The sequence below is a fragment of the Pseudophryne corroboree genome, chromosome 5 (assembly GCF_028390025.1).
Source record: "Pseudophryne corroboree isolate aPseCor3 chromosome 5, aPseCor3.hap2, whole genome shotgun sequence".
Lineage (NCBI taxonomy): Eukaryota > Metazoa > Chordata > Amphibia > Anura > Myobatrachidae > Pseudophryne > Pseudophryne corroboree.
The window spans coordinates 357,942,672-357,967,754 of NC_086448.1; positions in this window are offsets into that span (position 1 = coordinate 357,942,672).

Below are 25,083 nucleotides of genomic sequence, written 5' to 3' on the forward strand. Positions count from 1 at the left end.
CACTCGTCGTCCATAAGTAATATAATACTATACTATCCATCCATCTACATTGTATACCTGTGGTGGTTTTTTTTCCTTCATACTAGTTTAGCAGTCTGCTGACAGTGTCCACCAGGTCCGTTATATACAGTATATTATATATATAAGCAGTACGGTAGGCAACGGCTGTACCTACCTCTGTGTCGTCAGTGCACTCGTCGTCCATAAGTAATATAATACTATACTATCCATCCATCTACATTGTATACCTGTGGTGGCTTTTTTTTTTCTTCATACTAGTTAAGCAGTCTGCTGACAGTGTCCACCAGGTCCGTTATATACAGTATATTATATATATAAGCAGTACGGTAGGCCACGGCTGTACCTACCTCTGTGTCATCAGTGCACTCGTCGTCCATAAGTAATATAATACTATACTATCCATCCATCTACATTGTATACCTGTGGTGGCTTTTTTTTTTCTTCATACTAGTTTAGCAGTTTGCTGACAGTGTCCACCAGGTCCGTTATATACAGTATATTATATATATAAGCAGTACGGTAGGCCACGGCTGTACCTACCTCTGTGTCGTCAGTGCACTCGTCGTCCATAAGTAATATAATACTATACTATCCATCCATCTACATTGTATACCTGTGGTGGCTTTTTTTCTTCTTCATACTAGTTTAGCAGTCTGCTGACAGTGTCCACCAGGTCCGTTCTATACAGTATATTATATATATAAGCAGTACGGTAGGCCACGGCTGTACCTACCTCTGTGTCGTCAGTGCACTCGTCGTCCATAAGTAATATAATACTATACTATCCATCCATCTACATTGTATACCTGTGGTGGCTTTTTTTTTCTTCATACTAGTTTAGCAGTCTGCTGACAGTGTCCACCAGGTCCGTTATATACAGTATATTATATATATAAGCAGTACGGTAGACCACGGCTGTACCTACCTCTGTGTCATCAGTGCACTCGTCGTCCATAAGTAATATAATACTATACTATCCATCCATCTACATTGTATACCTGTGGCTTTTTTTTTTCTTCATACTAGTTTAGCAGTCTGCTGACAGTGTCCACCAGGTCCGTTATATACAGTATATTATATATATAAGCAGTACGGTAGGCCACGGCTTTACCTACCTCTGTGTCGTCAGAGCACTCGTCGTCCATAAGTAATATAATACTATACTATCCATCCATCTACATTGTATACCTGTGGTGGTTTTTTTTCCCATCATACTAGTTTAGCAGTCTGCTGACAGTGTCCACCAGGTCCATTATATACAGTATATTATATATATAAGCAGTACGGTAGGCAACGGCTGTACCTACCTCTGTGTCGTCAGTGCACTCGTCGTCCATAAGTAATATAATACTATACTATCCATCCATCTACATTGTATACCTGTGGTGGCTTTTTTTTTCTTCATACTAGTTAAGCAGTCTGCTGACAGTGTCCACCAGGTCCGTTATATACAGTATATTATATATATAAGCAGTACGGTAGGCCACGGCTGTACCTACCTCTGTGTCGTCAGTGCACTCGTCGTCCATAAGTAATATAATACTATACTATCCATCCATCTACATTGTATACCTGTGGTGGCGATTTTTTTTCTTCATACTAGTTTAGCAGTTTGCTGACAGTGTCCACCAGGTCCGTTATATACAGTATATTATATATATAAGCAGTACGGTAGGCCACGGCTGTACCTACCTCTGTGTCGTCAGTGCACTCGTCGTCCATAAGTAATATAATACTATACTATCCATCCATCTACATTGTATACCTGTGGTTGCTTTTTTTCTTCTTCATACTAGTTTAGCAGTCTGCTGACAGTGTCCACCAGGTCCGTTATATACAGTATATTATATATATAAGCAGTACGGTAGGCCACGGCTGTACCTACCTCTGTGTCGTCAGTGCACTCGTCGTCCATAAGTAATATAATACTATACTATCCATCCATCTACATTGTATACCTGTGGTGGCTTTTTTTTTTCTTCATACTAGTTTAGCAGTCTGCTGACAGTGTCCACCAGGTCCGTTATATACAGTATATTATATATATAAGCAGTACGGTAGGCCACGGCTGTACCTACCTCTGTGTCGTCAGTGCACTCGTCGTCCATAAGTAATATAATACTATACTATCCATCCATCTACATTGTATACCTGTGGTGGCTTTTTTTCTTCTTCATACTAGTTTAGCAGTCTGCTGACAGTGTCCATCAGGTCCGTTATATACAGTATATTATATATATAAGCAGTACGGTAGGCCACGGCTGTACCTACCTCTGTGTCGTCAGTGCACTCGTCGTCCATAAGTAATATAATACTATACTATCCATCAATCTACATTGTATACCTGTGGTGGCTTTTTTTTTTCTTCATACTAGTTTAGCAGTCTGCTGACAGTGTCCACCAGGTCCGTTATATACAGTATATTATATATATAAGCAGTACGGTAGACCACGGCTGTACCTACCTCTGTGTCATCAGTGCACTCGTCGTCCATAAGTAATATAATACTATACTATCCATCCATCTACATTGTATACCTGTGGTGGGTTTTTTTTCCATCATACTAGTTTAGCAGTCTGCTGACAGTGTCCACCAGGTCCGTTATATACAGTATATTATATATATAAGCAGTACGGTAGGCAACGGCTGTACCTACCTCTGTGTCGTCAGTGCACTCGTCGTCCATAAGTAATATAATACTATACTATCCATCCATCTACATTGTATACCTGTGGTTGCTTTTTTTTCCTTCATACTAGTTAAGCAGTCTGCTGACAGTGTCCACCAGGTCCGTTATATACAGTATATTATATATATAAGCAGTACGGTAGGCCACGGCTGTACCTACCTCTGTGTCGTCAGTGCACTCGTCGTCCATAAGTAATATAATACTATACTATCCATCCATCTACATTGTATACCTGTGGTGGCTTTTTTTTCTCCTTCATACTAGTTTAGCAGTTTGCTGACAGTGTCCACCAGGTCCGTTATATACAGTATATTATATATATAAGCAGTACGGTAGGCCACGGCTGTACCTACCTCTGTGTCGTCAGTGCACTCGTCGTCCATAAGTAATATAATACTATACTATCCATCCATCTACATTGTATACCTGTGGTTGCTTTTTTTTTTCTTCATACTAGTTTAGCAGTCTGCTGACAGTGTCCACCAGGTCCGTTATATACAGTATATTATATATATAAGCAGTACGGTAGGCCACGGCTGTACCTACCTCTGTGTCGTCAGTGCACTCGTCGTCCATAAGTAATATAATACTATACTATCCATCCATCTACATTGTATACCTGTGGTGGCTTTTTTTTTTCTTCATACTAGTTTAGCAGTCTGCTGACAGTGTCCACCAGGTCCGTTACATACAGTATATTATATATATAAGCAGTACGGTAGACCACGGCTGTACCTACCTCTGTGTCATCAGTGCACTCGTCGTCCATAAGTAATATAATACTGTACTATCCATCCATCTACATTGTATACCTGTGGTGGTTTTTTTTTTCTTCATACTAGTTTAGCAGTCTGCTGACAGTGTCCACCAGGTCCGTTATATACAGTATATTATTATATATATAAGCAGTACGGTAGGCCACGGCTGTACCTACCTCTGTGTCGTCAGTGCACTCGTCGTCCATAAGTAATATAATACTATACTATCCATCCATCTACATTGTATACCTGTGGTGGCTTTTTTTGTTCTTCATACTAGTTTAGCAGTCTGCTGACAGTGTCCACCAGGTCCGTTATATACAGTATATTATATATATAAGCAGTACGGTAGGCCACGGCTGTACCTACCTCTGTGTCGTCAGTGCACTCGTCGTCCATAAGTAATATAATACTATCCATCCATCTACATTGTATACCTGTGGTGGCTTTTTTTTTTCTTCATACTAGTTAAGCAGTCTGCTGACAGTGTCCACCAGGTCCGTTATATACAGTATATTATATATATAAGCAGTACGGTAGGCCACGGCTGTACCTACCTCTGTGTCGTCAGTGCACTCGTCGTCCATAAGTAATATAATACTATACTATCCATCCATCTACATTGTATACCTGTGGTGGTTTTTTTTCCCTTCATACTAGTTTAGCAGTCTGCTGACAGTGTCCACCAGGTCCGTTATATACAGTATATTATATATATAAGCAGTACGGTAGGCCACGGCTGTACCTACCTCTGTGTCGTCAGTGCACTCGTCGTCCATAAGTAATATAATACTATACTATCCATCCATCTACATTGTATACCTGTGGTGGCTTTTTTTCTTCTTCATACTAGTTAAGCAGTCTGCTGACAGTGTCCACCAGGTCCGTTATATACACTATATTATATATATAAGCAGTACGGTAGGCCACGGCTGTACCTACCTCTGTGTCGTCAGTGCAATCGTCGTCCATAAGTAATATAATACTATACTATCCATCCATCTACATTGTATACCTGTGGTGGCTTTTTTTTTTCTTCATACTAGTTTAGCAGTTTGCTGACAGTGTCCACCAGGTCCGTTATATACAGTATATTATATATATAAGCAGTACGGTAGGCCACGGCTGTACCTACCTCTGTGTCGTCAGTGCACTCGTCGTCCATAAGTAATATAATACTATACTATCCATCCATCTACATTGTATACCTGTGGTGGCTTTTTTTCTTCTTCATACTAGTTTAGCAGTCTGCTGACAGTGTCCACCAGGTCCGTTATATACAGTATATTATATATATAAGCAGTACGGTAGGCCACGGCTGTACCTACCTCTGTGTCGTCAGTGCACTCGTCGTCCATAAGTAATATAATACTATACTATCCATCCATCTACATTGTATACCTGTGGTGGCTTTTTTTCTTCTTCATACTAGTTAAGCAGTCTGCTGACAGTGTCCACCAGGTCCGTTATATACACTATATTATATATATAAGCAGTACGGTAGGCCACGGCTGTACCTACCTCTGTGTCGTCAGTGCAATCGTCGTCCATAAGTAATATAATACTATACTATCCATCCATCTACATTGTATACCTGTGGTGGCTTTTTTTTTCTTCATACTAGTTTAGCAGTTTGCTGACAGTGTCCACAAGGTCCGTTATATACAGTATATTATATATATAAGCAGTACGGTAGGCCACGGCTGTACCTACCTCTGTGTCGTCAGTGCACTCGTCGTCCATAAGTAATATAATACTATACTATCCATCCATCTACATTGTATACCTGTGGTGGCTTTTTTTCTTCTTCATACTAGTTTAGCAGTCTGCTGACAGTGTCCACCAGGTCCGTTATAAACAGTATATTATATATATAAGCAGTACGGTAGGCGACGGCTGTACCTACCTCTGTGTCGTCAGTGCACTCGTCGTCCATAAGTAATATAATACTATACTATGCATCCATCTACATTGTATACCTGTGGTGGCTTTTTTTTTTCTTCATACTAGTTTAGCAGTCTGCTGACAGTGTCCACCAGGTCCGTTATATACAGTATATTATATATATAAGCAGTACGGTAGACCACGCTGTACCTACCTCTGTGTCATCAGTGCACTCGTCGTCCATAAGTAATATAATACTATACTATCCATCCATCTACATTGTATACCTGTGGTGGTTTTTTTTCCTTCATACTAGTTTAGCAGTCTGCTGACAGTGTCCACCAGGTCCGTTATATACAGTATATTATATATATAAGCAGTACGGTAGGCAACGGCTGTACCTACCTCTGTGTCGTCAGTGCACTCGTCGTCCATAAGTAATATAATACTATACTATCCATCCATCTACATTGTATACCTGTGGTGGCTTTTTTTTTTCTTCATACTAGTTAAGCAGTCTGCTGACAGTGTCCACCAGGTCCGTTATATACAGTATATTATATATATAAGCAGTACGGTAGGCCACGGCTGTACCTACCTCTGTGTCATCAGTGCACTCGTCGTCCATAAGTAATATAATACTATACTATCCATCCATCTACATTGTATACCTGTGGTGGCTTTTTTTTTTCTTCATACTAGTTTAGCAGTTTGCTGACAGTGTCCACCAGGTCCGTTATATACAGTATATTATATATATAAGCAGTACGGTAGGCCACGGCTGTACCTACCTCTGTGTCGTCAGTGCACTCGTCGTCCATAAGTAATATAATACTATACTATCCATCCATCTACATTGTATACCTGTGGTGGCTTTTTTTCTTCTTCATACTAGTTTAGCAGTCTGCTGACAGTGTCCACCAGGTCCGTTCTATACAGTATATTATATATATAAGCAGTACGGTAGGCCACGGCTGTACCTACCTCTGTGTCGTCAGTGCACTCGTCGTCCATAAGTAATATAATACTATACTATCCATCCATCTACATTGTATACCTGTGGTGGCTTTTTTTTTCTTCATACTAGTTTAGCAGTCTGCTGACAGTGTCCACCAGGTCCGTTATATACAGTATATTATATATATAAGCAGTACGGTAGACCACGGCTGTACCTACCTCTGTGTCATCAGTGCACTCGTCGTCCATAAGTAATATAATACTATACTATCCATCCATCTACATTGTATACCTGTGGCTTTTTTTTTTCTTCATACTAGTTTAGCAGTCTGCTGACAGTGTCCACCAGGTCCGTTATATACAGTATATTATATATATAAGCAGTACGGTAGGCCACGGCTTTACCTACCTCTGTGTCGTCAGAGCACTCGTCGTCCATAAGTAATATAATACTATACTATCCATCCATCTACATTGTATACCTGTGGTGGTTTTTTTTTTCTTCATACTAGTTTAGCAGTCTGCTGACAGTGTCCACCAGGTCCGTTATATACAGTATATTATATATATAAGCAGTACGGTAGGCCACGGCTGTACCTACCTCTGTGTCGTCAGTGCACTCGTCGTCCATAAGTAATATAATACTATACTATCCATCCATCTACATTGTATACCTGTGGTGGCTTTTTTTTCTCCTTCATACTAGTTTAGCAGTTTGCTGACAGTGTCCACCAGGTCCGTTATATACAGTATATTATATATATAAGCAGTACGGTAGGCCACGGCTGTACCTACCTCTGTGTCGTCAGTGCACTCGTCGTCCATAAGTAATATAATACTATACTATCCATCCATCTACATTGTATACCTGTGGTTGCTTTTTTTTTTCTTCATACTAGTTTAGCAGTCTGCTGACAGTGTCCACCAGGTCCGTTATATACAGTATATTATTATATATATAAGCAGTACGGTAGGCCACGGCTGTACCTACCTCTGTGTCGTCAGTGCACTCGTCGTCCATAAGTAATATAATACTATACTATCCATCCATCTACATTGTATACCTGTGGTGGCTTTTTTTTTTCTTCATACTAGTTTAGCAGTCTGCTGACAGTGTCCACCAGGTCCGTTATATACAGTATATTATATATATAAGCAGTACGGTAGGCCACGGCTGTACCTACCTCTGTGTCGTCAGTGCACTCGTCGTCCATAAGTAATATAATACTATCCATCCATCTACATTGTATACCTGTGGTGGCTTTTTTTTTTCTTCATACTAGTTAAGCAGTCTGCTGACAGTGTCCACCAGGTCCGTTATATACAGTATATTATATATATAAGCAGTACGGTAGGCCACGGCTGTACCTACCTCTGTGTCGTCAGTGCACTCGTCGTCCATAAGTAATATAATACTATACTATCCATCCATCTACATTGTATACCTGTGGTGGTTTTTTTTCCCTTCATACTAGTTTAGCAGTCTGCTGACAGTGTCCACCAGGTCCGTTATATACAGTATATTATATATATAAGCAGTACGGTAGGCCACGGCTGTACCTACCTCTGTGTCGTCAGTGCACTCGTCGTCCATAAGTAATATAATACTATACTATCCATCCATCTACATTGTATACCTGTGGTGGCTTTTTTTCTTCTTCATACTAGTTAAGCAGTCTGCTGACAGTGTCCACCAGGTCCGTTATATACACTATATTATATATATAAGCAGTACGGTAGGCCACGGCTGTACCTACCTCTGTGTCGTCAGTGCAATCGTCGTCCATAAGTAATATAATACTATACTATCCATCCATCTACATTGTATACCTGTGGTGGCTTTTTTTTTTCTTCATACTAGTTTAGCAGTTTGCTGACAGTGTCCACCAGGTCCGTTATATACAGTATATTATATATATAAGCAGTACGGTAGGCCACGGCTGTACCTACCTCTGTGTCGTCAGTGCACTCGTCGTCCATAAGTAATATAATACTATACTATCCATCCATCTACATTGTATACCTGTGGTGGCTTTTTTTTTTCTTCATACTAGTTTAGCAGTCTGCTGACAGTGTCCACCAGGTCCGTTATATACAGTATATTATATATATAAGCAGTACGGTAGACCACGGCTGTACCTACCTCTGTGTCATCAGTGCACTCGTCGTCCATAAGTAATATAATACTATACTATCCATCCATCTACATTGTATACCTGTGGTGGTTTTTTTTTCCATCATACTAGTTTAGCAGTCTGCTGACAGTGTCCACCAGGTCCGTTATATACAGTATATTATATATATAAGCAGTACGGTAGGCAACGGCTGTACCTACCTCTGTGTCGTCAGTGCACTCGTCGTCCATAAGTAATATAATACTATACTATCCATCCATCTACATTGTATACCTGTGGTTGCTTTTTTTTCCTTCATACTAGTTAAGCAGTCTGCTGACAGTGTCCACCAGGTCCGTTATATACAGTATATTATATATATAAGCAGTACGGTAGGCCACGGCTGTACCTACCTCTGTGTCGTCAGTGCACTCGTCGTCCATAAGTAATATAATACTATACTATCCATCCATCTACATTGTATACCTGTGGTGGCTTTTTTTTCTCCTTCATACTAGTTTAGCAGTTTGCTGACAGTGTCCACCAGGTCCGTTATATACAGTATATTATATATATAAGCAGTACGGTAGGCCACGGCTGTACCTACCTCTGTGTCGTCAGTGCACTCGTCGTCCATAAGTAATATAATACTATACTATCCATCCATCTACATTGTATACCTGTGGTTGCTTTTTTTTTTCTTCATACTAGTTTAGCAGTCTGCTGACAGTGTCCACCAGGTCCGTTATATACAGTATATTATATATATAAGCAGTACGGTAGGCCACGGCTGTACCTACCTCTGTGTCGTCAGTGCACTCGTCGTCCATAAGTAATATAATACTATACTATCCATCCATCTACATTGTATACCTGTGGTGGCTTTTTTTTTTCTTCATACTAGTTTAGCAGTCTGCTGACAGTGTCCACCAGGTCCGTTACATACAGTATATTATATATATAAGCAGTACGGTAGACCACGGCTGTACCTACCTCTGTGTCATCAGTGCACTCGTCGTCCATAAGTAATATAATACTGTACTATCCATCCATCTACATTGTATACCTGTGGTGGTTTTTTTTTTCTTCATACTAGTTTAGCAGTCTGCTGACAGTGTCCACCAGGTCCGTTATATACAGTATATTATTATATATATAAGCAGTACGGTAGGCCACGGCTGTACCTACCTCTGTGTCGTCAGTGCACTCGTCGTCCATAAGTAATATAATACTATACTATCCATCCATCTACATTGTATACCTGTGGTGGCTTTTTTTGTTCTTCATACTAGTTTAGCAGTCTGCTGACAGTGTCCACCAGGTCCGTTATATACAGTATATTATATATATAAGCAGTACGGTAGGCCACGGCTGTACCTACCTCTGTGTCGTCAGTGCACTCGTCGTCCATAAGTAATATAATACTATCCATCCATCTACATTGTATACCTGTGGTGGCTTTTTTTTTTCTTCATACTAGTTAAGCAGTCTGCTGACAGTGTCCACCAGGTCCGTTATATACAGTATATTATATATATAAGCAGTACGGTAGGCCACGGCTGTACCTACCTCTGTGTCGTCAGTGCACTCGTCGTCCATAAGTAATATAATACTATACTATCCATCCATCTACATTGTATACCTGTGGTGGTTTTTTTCCCCTTCATACTAGTTTAGCAGTCTGCTGACAGTGTCCACCAGGTCCGTTATATACAGTATATTATATATATAAGCAGTACGGTAGGCCACGGCTGTACCTACCTCTGTGTCGTCAGTGCACTCGTCGTCCATAAGTAATATAATACTATACTATCCATCCATCTACATTGTATACCTGTGGTGGCTTTTTTTCTTCTTCATACTAGTTAAGCAGTCTGCTGACAGTGTCCACCAGGTCCGTTATATACACTATATTATATATATAAGCAGTACGGTAGGCCACGGCTGTACCTACCTCTGTGTCGTCAGTGCAATCGTCGTCCATAAGTAATATAATACTATACTATCCATCCATCTACATTGTATACCTGTGGTGGCTTTTTTTTTTCTTCATACTAGTTTAGCAGTTTGCTGACAGTGTCCACCAGGTCCGTTATATACAGTATATTATATATATAAGCAGTACGGTAGGCCACGGCTGTACCTACCTCTGTGTCGTCAGTGCACTCGTCGTCCATAAGTAATATAATACTATACTATCCATCCATCTACATTGTATACCTGTGGTGGCTTTTTTTCTTCTTCATACTAGTTTAGCAGTCTGCTGACAGTGTCCACCAGGTCCGTTATATACAGTATATTATATATATAAGCAGTACGGTAGGCCACGGCTGTACCTACCTCTGTGTCGTCAGTGCACTCGTCGTCCATAAGTAATATAATACTATACTATCCATCCATCTACATTGTATACCTGTGGTGGCTTTTTTTCTTCTTCATACTAGTTAAGCAGTCTGCTGACAGTGTCCACCAGGTCCGTTATATACACTATAATATATATATAAGCAGTACGGTAGGCCACGGCTGTACCTACCTCTGTGTCGTCAGTGCAATCGTCGTCCATAAGTAATATAATACTATACTATCCATCCATCTACATTGTATACCTGTGGTGGCTTTTTTTTTCTTCATACTAGTTTAGCAGTTTGCTGACAGTGTCCACAAGGTCCGTTATATACAGTATATTATATATATAAGCAGTACGGTAGGCCACGGCTGTACCTACCTCTGTGTCGTCAGTGCACTCGTCGTCCATAAGTAATATAATACTATACTATCCATCCATCTACATTGTATACCTGTGGTGGCTTTTTTTCTTCTTCATACTAGTTTAGCAGTCTGCTGACAGTGTCCACCAGGTCCGTTATAAACAGTATATTATATATATAAGCAGTACGGTAGGCGACGGCTGTACCTACCTCTGTGTCGTCAGTGCACTCGTCGTCCATAAGTAATATAATACTATACTATGCATCCATCTACATTGTATACCTGTGGTGGCTTTTTTTTTTCTTCATACTAGTTTAGCAGTCTGCTGACAGTGTCCACCAGGTCCGTTATATACAGTATATTATATATATAAGCAGTACGGTAGACCACGCTGTACCTACCTCTGTGTCATCAGTGCACTCGTCGTCCATAAGTAATATAATACTATACTATCCATCCATCTACATTGTATACCTGTGGTGGTTTTTTTTCCTTCATACTAGTTTAGCAGTCTGCTGACAGTGTCCACCAGGTCCGTTATATACAGTATATTATATATATAAGCAGTACGGTAGGCAACGGCTGTACCTACCTCTGTGTCGTCAGTGCACTCGTCGTCCATAAGTAATATAATACTATACTATCCATCCATCTACATTGTATACCTGTGGTGGCTTTTTTTTTCCTTCATACTAGTTAAGCAGTCTGCTGACAGTGTCCACCAGGTCCGTTATATACAGTATATTATATATATAAGCAGTACGGTAGGCCACGGCTGTACCTACCTCTGTGTCATCAGTGCACTCGTCGTCCATAAGTAATATAATACTATACTATCCATCCATCTACATTGTATACCTGTGGTGGCTTTTTTTTTTCTTCATACTAGTTTAGCAGTTTGCTGACAGTGTCCACCAGGTCCGTTATATACAGTATATTATATATATAAGCAGTACGGTAGGCCACGGCTGTACCTACCTCTGTGTCGTCAGTGCACTCGTCGTCCATAAGTAATATAATACTATACTATCCATCCATCTACATTGTATACCTGTGGTGGCTTTTTTTCTTCTTCATACTAGTTTAGCAGTCTGCTGACAGTGTCCACCAGGTCCGTTCTATACAGTATATTATATATATAAGCAGTACGGTAGGCCACGGCTGTACCTACCTCTGTGTCGTCAGTGCACTCGTCGTCCATAAGTAATATAATACTATACTATCCATCCATCTACATTGTATACCTGTGGTGGCTTTTTTTTTTCTTCATACTAGTTTAGCAGTCTGCTGACAGTGTCCACCAGGTCCGTTATATACAGTATATTATATATATAAGCAGTACGGTAGACCACGGCTGTACCTACCTCTGTGTCATCAGTGCACTCGTCGTCCATAAGTAATATAATACTATACTATCCATCCATCTACATTGTATACCTGTGGCTTTTTTTTTTCTTCATACTAGTTTAGCAGTCTGCTGACAGTGTCCACCAGGTCCGTTATATACAGTATATTATATATATAAGCAGTACGGTAGGCCACGGCTTTACCTACCTCTGTGTCGTCAGAGCACTCGTCGTCCATAAGTAATATAATACTATACTATCCATCCATCTACATTGTATACCTGTGGTGGTTTTTTTTTTCTTCATACTAGTTTAGCAGTCTGCTGACAGTGTCCACCAGGTCCGTTATATACAGTATATTATATATATAAGCAGTACGGTAGGCCACGGCTGTACCTACCTCTGTGTCGTCAGTGCACTCGTCGTCCATAAGTAATATAATACTATACTATCCATCCATCTACATTGTATACCTGTGGTGGCTTTTTTTTCTCCTTCATACTAGTTTAGCAGTTTGCTGACAGTGTCCACCAGGTCCGTTATATACAGTATATTATATATATAAGCAGTACGGTAGGCCACGGCTGTACCTACCTCTGTGTCGTCAGTGCACTCGTCGTCCATAAGTAATATAATACTATACTATCCATCCATCTACATTGTATACCTGTGGTTGCTTTTTTTTTTCTTCATACTAGTTTAGCAGTCTGCTGACAGTGTCCACCAGGTCCGTTATATACAGTATATTATTATATATATAAGCAGTACGGTAGGCCACGGCTGTACCTACCTCTGTGTCGTCAGTGCACTCGTCGTCCATAAGTAATATAATACTATACTATCCATCCATCTACATTGTATACCTGTGGTGGCTTTTTTTTTTCTTCATACTAGTTTAGCAGTCTGCTGACAGTGTCCACCAGGTCCGTTATATACAGTATATTATATATATAAGCAGTACGGTAGGCCACGGCTGTACCTACCTCTGTGTCGTCAGTGCACTCGTCGTCCATAAGTAATATAATACTATCCATCCATCTACATTGTATACCTGTGGTGGCTTTTTTTTTTCTTCATACTAGTTAAGCAGTCTGCTGACAGTGTCCACCAGGTCCGTTATATACAATATATTATATATATAAGCAGTACGGTAGGCCACGGCTGTACCTACCTCTGTGTCGTCAGTGCACTCGTCGTCCATAAGTAATATAATACTATACTATCCATCCATCTACATTGTATACCTGTGGTGGTTTTTTTTCCCTTCATACTAGTTTAGCAGTCTGCTGACAGTGTCCACCAGGTCCGTTATATACAGTATATTATATATATAAGCAGTACGGTAGGCCACGGCTGTACCTACCTCTGTGTCGTCAGTGCACTCGTCGTCCATAAGTAATATAATACTATACTATCCATCCATCTACATTGTATACCTGTGGTGGCTTTTTTTCTTCTTCATACTAGTTAAGCAGTCTGCTGACAGTGTCCACCAGGTCCGTTATATACACTATATTATATATATAAGCAGTACGGTAGGCCACGGCTGTACCTACCTCTGTGTCGTCAGTGCAATCGTCGTCCATAAGTAATATAATACTATACTATCCATCCATCTACATTGTATACCTGTGGTGGCTTTTTTTTTTCTTCATACTAGTTTAGCAGTTTGCTGACAGTGTCCACCAGGTCCGTTATATACAGTATATTATATATATAAGCAGTACGGTAGGCCACGGCTGTACCTACCTCTGTGTCGTCAGTGCACTCGTCGTCCATAAGTAATATAATACTATACTATCCATCCATCTACATTGTATACCTGTGGTGGCTTTTTTTCTTCTTCATACTAGTTTAGCAGTCTGCTGACAGTGTCCACCAGGTCCGTTATATACAGTATATTATATATATAAGCAGTACGGTAGGCCACGGCTGTACCTACCTCTGTGTCGTCAGTGCACTCGTCGTCCATAAGTAATATAATACTATACTATCCATCCATCTACATTGTATACCTGTGGTGGCTTTTTTTCTTCTTCATACTAGTTAAGCAGTCTGCTGACAGTGTCCACCAGGTCCGTTATATACACTATATTATATATATAAGCAGTACGGTAGGCCACGGCTGTACCTACCTCTGTGTCGTCAGTGCAATCGTCGTCCATAAGTAATATAATACTATACTATCCATCCATCTACATTGTATACCTGTGGTGGCTTTTTTTTTCTTCATACTAGTTTAGCAGTTTGCTGACAGTGTCCACCAGGTCCGTTATATACAGTATATTATATATATAAGCAGTACGGTAGGCCACGGCTGTACCTACCTCTGTGTCGTCAGTGCACTCGTCGTCCATAAGTAATATAATACTATACTATCCATCCATCTACATTGTATACCTGTGGTGGCTTTTTTTCTTCTTCATACTAGTTTAGCAGTCTGCTGACAGTGTCCACCAGGTCCGTTATAAACAGTATATTATATATATAAGCAGTACGGTAGGCGACGGCTGTACCTACCTCTGTGTCGTCAGTGCACTCGTCGTCCATAAGTAATATAATACTATACTATGCATCCATCTACATTGTATACCTGTGGTGGCTTTTTTTTTTCTTCATACTAGTTTAGCAGTCTGCTGACAGTGTCCACCAGGTCCGTTATATACAGTATATTATATATATAAGCAGTACGGTAGACCACGCTGTACCTACCTCTGTGTCATCAGTGCACTCGTCGTCCATAAGTAATATAATACTATACTATCCATCCATCTACATTGTATACCTGTGGTGGTTTTTTTTCCTTCATACTAGTTTAGCAGTCTGCTGACAGTGTCCACCAGGTCCGTTATATACAGTATATTATATATATAAGCAGTACGGTAGGCAACGGCTGTACCTACCTCTGTGTCGTCAGTGCACTCGTCGTCCATAAGTAATATAATACTATACTATCCATCCATCTACATTGTATACCTGTGGTGGCTTTTTTTTTTCTTCATACTAGTTAAGCAGTCTGCTGACAGTGTCCACCAGGTCCGTTATATACAGTATATTATATATATAAGCAGTACGGTAGGCCACGGCTGTACCTACCTCTGTGTCATCAGTGCACTCGTCGTCCATAAGTAATATAATACTATACTATCCATCCATCTACATTGTATACCTGTGGTGGCTTTTTTTTTTCTTCATACTAGTTTAGCAGTCTGCTGACAGTGCCCACCAGGTCCGTTATATACAGTATATTATATATATAAGCAGTACGGTAGGCCACGGCTTTACCTACCTCTGTGTCGTCAGAGCACTCGTCGTCCATAAGTAATATAATACTATACTATCCATCCATCTACATTGTATACCTGTGGTGGTTTTTTTTTTCTTCATACTAGTTTAGCAGTCTGCTGACAGTGTCCACCAGGTCCGTTATATACAGTATATTATATATATAAGCAGTACGGTTGGCCACGGCTGTACCTACCTCTGTGTCGTCAGTGCACTCGTCGTCCATAAGTAATATAATACTATACTATCCATCCATCTACATTGTATACCTGTGGTGGCTTTTAGTTGTGCGCAAAATATGGAGAACAAAAATGTGGAGGTTAAAAAAATAGGGAAAGATCAAGATCCACTTCCACCTCGTGCTGAAGCTGCTGCCACTAGTCATGGCCGAGACGATGAAATGCCATCAACGTCGTCTGCCAAGGCCGATGCCCAATGTCATAGTACAGAGCATGTAAAATCCAAAACACAAAAGATCAGTAAAAAAATGACCCAAAAATCAAAATTAAAAGCGTCTGAGGAGAAGCGTAAACTTGCCAATATGCCATTTACGACACGGAGTGGCAAGGAACGGCTGAGGCCCTGGCCTATGTTCATGGCTAGTGGTTCAGCTTCACATGAGGATGGAAGCACTCATCCTCTCGCTAGAAAAAAGAAAATATTTGCGGCAAAAGCACAGCAAAGAACTGTGCGTTCTTCGAAATCCCAAATCCCAAAGGAGAGTCCAATTGTGTCGGTTGCGATGCCTGACCTTCCCAACACTGGACGGGAAGAGCTTGCACCAGGGCCGGCTCCAGGCCTACTAGCACCCTGAGCGAGAAAATGTAAAAGCGCCCCCCCCCCCCCCCCCATGCGCGCGCCGAAGGCGCGCGCGCTCCCGGAAAAGTGGGTGTGGCCTCTGGAAAAGTGGGCGTGGACTCGTAACTTCATATCATCAAACTGTAAAAATATTTTCACACAATTAGCAGCCTTACACATAGCCACAGTAGTGTTCCTTACACACAATGTCTCCAGTATAGTGCCAGATACACATAATGTGCAGTGCCAGATAGACATGACATGCCTCCCAGCAGTGCCAGATAGACATGACATGCCTCCCAGCAGTGCCAGCTACACATGACATGCCCCGCAGCAGTGCCAGCTACACATGACATGCCCCGCAGCAGTGCCAGCTACACATGACATGCCCCCCAGTAGTGCCAGCTACACAGGATAGTGTTCACTTTTTAGGGCATGGTGCTGATCACAGGGAGGGCACATTTTTAAGTTAGGAGGGCAAAATGATGTACATACTGCTTGTTGTTCCCACACCTATATGTCAAAGCATGGACAGTGCGCGCCGAAGGCGCGCAGCAAAAATTAATGGGAGTTACTTCGTGGGGAAGGTACGTGGCCACATAATAGTGGCAATTTGCATTACACCACACAGTAGTGCAGCTAATACACACTGCACCAGGTAGAACCTCCTATACACTTTGCGCCAGGCACAGCACTGAGACACATTGCCTAGCCACAGACGCCTAGCGGGAACACTACATGACATGCCCCCCAGCAGTGCCAGCTACACGTGACATGCCCCCCAGCAGTGCCAGCTACATAAATGGCCACACAGTGCCAGATATGCACCCACAGTTCAGATACATAAATGCCCCCAAAGTGCCAGATACATAAGTGCCTCCACAGTGCAGATATGCCCCCCACAGTGCCAGATACATGATGCCCCCGCAGTGCCAGATACATAAGTGCCCACACAGTGCCAGATATAAAAATGCCCACACAGTGCCAGATATGTCCCCACTGTGCCATATATAAAAATGCCCGCACAGTGCCAGATATGCCACCACAGGGCCAGATACATAAATCCCCCCAGTGCCAGATACATAAATGCCCACATATTGCCAGATGCATAAGTGCCCACACAGTGCCAGATGCATTATTGCCCCCCACAGTGTCAGATACATTAATGCCCCCAGTGCCAGATATGCCCCCACAGTGCCATATACATAATGCCCCCACAGTGCAGATATGCCCCCACAGTGCCAGAAACATAATGCCCCCACAGTGCAGCTATGCCCCCACAGTGCCAGATATATAATGCCCCCACAGTGCAGATATGCCCCCACAGTGCCAGATATATAATGCCCCCACAGTGCAGATATGCCCCCACAGTGCCAGATACATAATGCCCCCACAGTGCAGATATGCCCCCACAGTGCCAGAAACATAATGCCCCCACAGTGCAGCTATGCCCCCACAGTGCCAGATATATAATGCCCCCACAGTGCAGATATGCCCCCACAGTGCCAGATACATAATGCCCCCACAGTGCAGATATGCCCCCACAGTGCAAGAAACATAATGCCCCCACAGTGCAGCTATGCCCCCACAGAGCCAGATATATAATGCCCCCACAGTGCAGATATGCCCCCACAGTGCCAGATATATAATGCCCCCACAGTGCAGATATGCCCCCACAGTGCCAGATATATAATGCCCCCACAGTGCAGATATGCCCCCACAGTGCAAGAAACAATGCCCCCACAGTGCAGCTATGCCCCCACAGTGCCAGATATATAATGCCCCCACAGTGCAGATATGCCCCCACAGTGCCAGATATATAATGCCCCCACAGTGCAGATATGCCCCCACAGTGCAAGAATCAATGCCCCCACAGTGCAGCTATGCCCCCACAGTGCCAGATATATAATGCCCCCACAGTGCAGATATGCCCCCACAGTGCCAGATATATAATGCCCCCACAGTGCAGATATGCCCCCACAGTGCCAGATATATAATGCCCCCACAGTGCAGATATGCCCCCACATGAATAAACATAATGCCCCCACAGTGCCAGATATATAATGCCCCCACAGTGCAGATTTTAACTTACATGGCATTGTCACTGCGGACTGCGGTGCTGGGAGCCGGGAGGGGGAGTACTGCTGTGGGCCCAGGCAGGCAGGCGGGCGGGCGGCTGGACGGATGAACGATTCCGTCTGCGCTGCGCGGCGCCGGCGTCTAACGTCAGACGCCGGCGCCGCACAGCGCGCTGCGCGCACACACACACAATTTGAAGGCTGGCTCCAGGCAGGAATATGGCGGCCGCAGCGTGCGGCGCCCTAAAAGAGTGGCGCCCCGCGCGGCCGCTCCAGTCGAACATGCCTGGAGCCGGCCCTGGCTTGCACCTTCCACCATTTGCACGCCCCCTGCAAGTGTTGGAAGGAGCACCCGCAGTCCAGTTCCTGATAGTGAAATTGAAGATGTCAGTGTTGAAGTACACCAGGATGAGGATATGGGTGTTGCTGGCGCTGGGGAGGAAATTGACAAGGAGGATTCTGATGGTGAGGTGGTTTGTTTAAGTCAGGCACCCGGGGAGACACCTGTTGTCCGTGGGAGGAATATGGCCATTGACATGCCTGGTCAAAATACAAAAAAAATCAGCTCTTCAGTGTGGAATTATTTCAACAGAAATGCAGACAACTGGTGTCAAGCCATGTGTTGCCTTTGTCAAGCTGTAATAAATAGGGGTAAGGACGTTAACCACCTCGGAACATCCTCCCTTATACGTCACCTGCAGCGCATTCATAATAAGTCAGTGACAAGTTCAAAAACTTTGGCAGACAGCGGAAGCAGTCCACTGACCAGTAAATCCCTTCCTCTTGTAACCAAGCTCGCGCAAACCACACCACCAACTCCCTCAGTGTCAATTTCCTCCTTACCCAGGAAAGCCAATAGTCCTGCAGGCCATGTCACTGGCAAGTCTGACGAGTCCTCTCCTGCCTGGGATTCCTCCGATGCATCCTTGAGTGTAACGCCTACTGCTGCTGGCGCTGCTGTTGTTGCTGCTGGGAGTCGATCGTCATCCCAGAGGGGAAGTCGGAAGACCACTTGTACTACTTCCAGTAAGCACTTGACTGTCCAACAGTCCTTTGCGAGGAAGATGAAATATCACAGCAGTCATCCTGTTGCAAAGCGGATAACTGAGGCCTTGACAACTATGTTGGTATTAGACGTGCGTCCAGTATCCGCCGTTAGTTCACAGGGAACTAGCCAATTGCTTGAGGTAGTGTGCCCCCGTTACCAAATACCATCTAGGTTCCACTTCTCTAGGCAGGCGATACCGAGAATGTACACGGACGTCAGAAAAAGACTCACCAGTGTCCTAAAAAATGCAGTTGTACCCAATGTCCACTTAACCACGGACATGTGGACAAGTGGAGCAGGGCAGACTCAGGACTACATGACTGTGACAGCCCGCTGGGTAGATGTATTGCCTCCCGCTGCAAGAACAGCAGCGGCGGCACCAGTAGCAGCATCTCGCAAACGCCAACTCGTTCCTAGGCAGGCTACGCTTTGTATCACCGCTTTCCAGAATACGCACACAGCTGAAAACCTCTTACGGCAACTGAGGAAGATCATCGCAGAATGGCTTACCCCAATTGGACTCTCCTGGGGATTTGTGGCATCGGACAACGCCAGCAATATTGTGCGTGCATTACATCTGGGCAAATTCCAGCACGTCCCATGTTTTGCACATACCTTGAATTTGGTGGTGCAGAATTATTTAAAAAATGACAGGGGCGTGCAAGAGATGCTGTCAGTGGCCAGAAGAATTGCGGCCACTTTCGGCGTACAGGCACCGCGTACAGAAGACTGGAGCACCACCAAAAACACCTGAACCTGCCCTGCCATCATCTGAAGCAAGAGGTGGTAACGAGGTGGAATTCAACCCTCTATATGCTTCAGAGGATGGAGGAGCAGCAAAAGGCCATTCAAGCCTATACATCTGGCCACGATATAGGCAAAGGAGGTGGAATGCACCTGTCTCAAGCGCAGTGGAGAATGATTTCAACGTTGTGCAAGGTTCTGCAACCTTTTGAACTTGCCACACGTGAAGTCAGTTCAGACACTGCCAGCTTGAGTCAGGTCATTCCCCTCATCAGGCTTTTGCAGAAGAAGCTGGAGGCATTGAAGGAGGAGCTGAAACAGAGCGATTCCGCTAGGCATGTGGGACTTGTGGATGGAGCCCTTCATTCGCTTAACCAGGATTCACGTGTGGTCAATCTGTTGAAATCAGAGCACTACATTTTTGGCCACCGTGCTCGATCCTAGATTTAAAACCTACGTTGGATCTCTCTTTCCGGCAGACACAAGTCTGCAGAGGTTCAAAGAACTGCTGGTGAGAAAATTGTCAAGTCAAGCGGAACGCGACCCGTCAACATCTCCTCCTTCACATTCTCCCGCAACTGGGGGTGCGAGGAAAAGGCTACGAATTCCGAGCCCACCCGCTGGCGGTGATGCAGGGCAGTCTGGAGCGACTGCTGATGCTGACATCTGGTCCGGACTGAAGGACCAGCCAACGATTACTGACATGTCGTCTACTGTCACTGCATATGATTCTCTCACCATTGAAAGAATGGTGGAGGATTATATGAGTGACCGCATCCAAGTAGGCACGTCAGACAGTCCGTACGTATACTGGCAGGAAAAAGAGGCAATTTGGAGGCCCTTGCACAAACTGGCTTTATTCTACCTAAGTTGCCCTCCCTCCAGTGTGTACTCCGAAAGAGTGTTTAGTGCCGCCGCTCACCTTGTCAGCAATCGGCGTACGAGGTTACTTCCAGAAAATGTGAAGAAGATGATGTTCATTAAAATGAATTATAATCAATTCCTCCATGGAGACATTTACCAGCAGCAATTGCCTCCAGAAAGTACACGGGGACCTGAGATGGTGGATTCCAGTGGGGACGAATTAATAATCTGTGAGGAGGGGGATGTACACAGTGAAAGGGGTGTTGAATCGGACGATGATGATGAGTTGGACATCTTGCCTCTGTAGACCCAGTTTGTGCAAGGAGAGATTGATTGCTTCTCTTTTGGTGGGGGCCCAAACCAACCAGTCATTTCAGTCACAGTCGTGTGGCAGACCCTGTCGCTGAAATGATGGGTTCGTTAAAGTGTGCATGTCCTGTTTTTACAACATAAGGGTTTTTGGGAGGGCCCAAGGACAATTCCATCTTGCACCTCTTTTTTCTTTCATTTTTCTTTGCATCATGTGCTGTTTGGGGAGTATTTTTTTGAAGGGCCATCCTGCGTGACACTGCAGTGACACTCCTAGATGGGCCAGGTGTTTGTGTCGGCCACTAGGGTCGCTTAGCTTAGTCGTCACACAGCTACCTCATTGCGCCTCTTTTTTTCTTTGCGTCATGTGCTGTTTGGGGAGTATTTTTTGGAAGGGCCATCCTGCCTGACACTGCAGTGCCACTCCTAGATGGGCCAGGTGTTTGTGTCGGCCACTAGGGTCGCTTAGCTTAGTCGTCACACAGCTACCTCATTGCGCCTCTTTTTTTCTTTGTGTCATGTGCTGTTTGGGGAGTATTTTTTGGAAGGGCCATCCTGCCTGACACTGCAGTGCCACTCCTAGATGGGCCAGGTGTTTGTGTCGGCCACTAGGGTCGCTTAGCTTAGTCGTCACACAGCTACCTCATTGCGCCTCTTTTTTTCTTTGCGTCATGTGCTGTTTGGGGAGTATTTTTTGGAAGGGCCATCCTGCCTGACACTGCAGTGCCACTCCTAGATGGGCCAGGTGTTTGTGTCGGCCACTAGGGTCGCTTAGCTTAGTCGTCACACAGCTACCTCATTGCGCCTCTTTTTTTCTTTGCGTCATGTGCTGTTTGGGGAGTATTTTTTGGAAGGGCCATCCTGCCTGACAATGCAGTGCCACTCCTAGATAGGCCAGGTGTTTGTGTCGGCCACTAGGGTCGCTTAGCTTAGTCGTCACACAGCTACCTCATTGCGCCTCTTTTTTTCTTTGCGTCATGTGCTGTTTGGGGAGTATTTTTTGGAAGGGCCATCCTGCCTGACACTGCAGTGCCACTCCTAGATGGGCCAGGTGTTTGTGTCGGCCATTAGGGTCGCTTAGCTTAGTCGTCACACAGCTACCTCATTGCGCCTCTTTTTTTCTTTGCGGCATGTGCTGTTTGGGGAGTATTTTTTTGAATGACCATCCTGCGTGACACTGCAGTGCCACTCCTAGATGGGCCAGGTGTTTGTGTCGGCCACTTGTGTCGCTTAGCTTAGCCATCCAGCGACCTCGGTGCAAATTTTAGGACTAAAAATAATATTGTGAGGTGTGAGGTGTTCAGAATAGACTGGAAATGAGTGTAAATTATGGTTATTGAGGTTAATAATACTATGGGATCAAAATGACCCCCATATTCTATGATTTAAGCTGTTTTTTAGGGTTTTTTGAAAAAAACACCCGAATCCAAAACACAACCGAATCCGACAAAAAAAATTCGGTGAGGTTTTGCCAAAACGCGTTCGAACCCAAAACACGGCCGCGGAACCGAACCCAAAACCAAAACACAAAACCCGAAAAATTTCCGGTGCACATCACTATAAATTACACACCAATTTCACAACACCATAAAATTAGAAAAAGGATAACAAAGTATTGTCACATAAACCATTTTATTTTGAAATCGTTTTTTAAACCCGTTGACCACAAGGTTTTATAATTGAATCTAATTTTCATTTCTTCCTTTGCCAATTTTTGTGCCAGGTCACCACCGTGAATATTAGTATTAACTTTTTTCAAACCCAAAAAATTCTTTATATGTCTAACATCGCAGTGATGTTTCTGTTTGAAATGTGAGAATAGGGCATGTGTCTGTAACCCTTTTAGGATATTCCGAACATGTTCTCCTATCCTCACCTTCAATTGGCGACTCGTCCGGCCAATATAGAATTTATTACAAGAACATTCTATACAGTAAACAATATTGTTTGAACGGCATGTTATGATATCTTTAATTACATATTTTTTTTATCATTGATCAACAATTCCGCCTTCCTTTTTCCAAAAGAATTTTCAATCTGTTTACACCCTATGCAACTTCCACACCTGTGAAAACCCTCTGTTAAATTTTTACCCATTTTTGGGGAAGATGGGTGCAAACTCTTTACAAGCTTAGATTTAAGGTTGGGAGCTTTTCTAAAAATACATATTGGAGCTTCAGGCAGCTCCTTTCCTATAATTGGGTCTTTTTTTTAAATTGACCAATGTTTTAATAGTATCCGACTGTCAGATTTGGCCATTCCCGGTGTCCCGCCCTGCTGCTGCTGTCAGCGGCAGGAGGTGGTGCGCTGTCAGCAGCAGGACGGGGTGTGCTGTCAGCGGCAGGATGGGGTGCACTGTCAGCAGCGGGGATGGAGTGTTGCTGGGAGTGAGGAGCTCGGCCTGGGGAGCGTCCTGCTATAGAAGTGCCTGGCCCTGCTGCCTCTATAGCCCGCCGCCCCGCTACCCTGTCTTATCTCCTTAAACCAACTTTTTTTAAAGTTGGATTGAGATTGTCAGAAATGGGACCAAAAACTGTCGAATTTGGTCCCATTTCCAACAAGCACGTGGATCGGAGGCTATTCCGCCAATCTATGTGCTTTCCGACAAATAGAATTTCCCGACTTTTGGAAAACTGAAGGGGAAGGATTGAATAGGTCGGAATCCTTCCGACCTTAAAAAGTCGAAAACTGCAGTTTTTCTGACAAGACAGCATTTTTGACTGTAATTGAATGGGATCCGGTCTGAAGATCGACAGTGTCTAGGTCGACAATGTTTAGGTCGACCACTATAGGTCGACAGTCACTAGGTCGACATGGATGCAAGGTCGACAGGGTTTCTAGGTCGACATGTGCTAGGTCGACAGGTCTAAAGGTCGACATGAGTTTTTCACTTTTTCTTTTTTTTTGGATTTTTTCATACTTAACGATCCACGTGGACTACGATTGGAACGGTAAAGTGTGCCGAGCGAAGCGGTAGCGGAGCGAAGGCACCATGCCCGAAGCATGGCGAGCGAAGCGAGCCATGCGAGGGGACGCGGTGCACTAATTTGGGATCCCGGTCACTCTACGAAGAAAACGACACAAGAAAAAAAAAATTCCTCATGTCGACCTTTAGACCTGTCGACCTAGCACATGTCGACCTAGAAACCCTGTCGACCTTCCATCCATGTCGACCTAGTGACTATCGACCTATAGTGGTCGACCTAAACATTGTCGACCTAGATACTGTCGATAAAACGAACCACACCCAATTGAATATACCCCTGTCTTTTATTATGGGGCATTACTATATATTTATATTATAATGTAGACACTACTATATATTTCTATTATTATGAGGCATTACTATACATTTCTTTTTAATGTGGACACTACTATATATGTCTATTATTAGGGGGCATTACTATATATATATATATATATATATATATATATATAAAAAACACATCCCACAAGCAGCGGCACTCTGAGATTGTTTA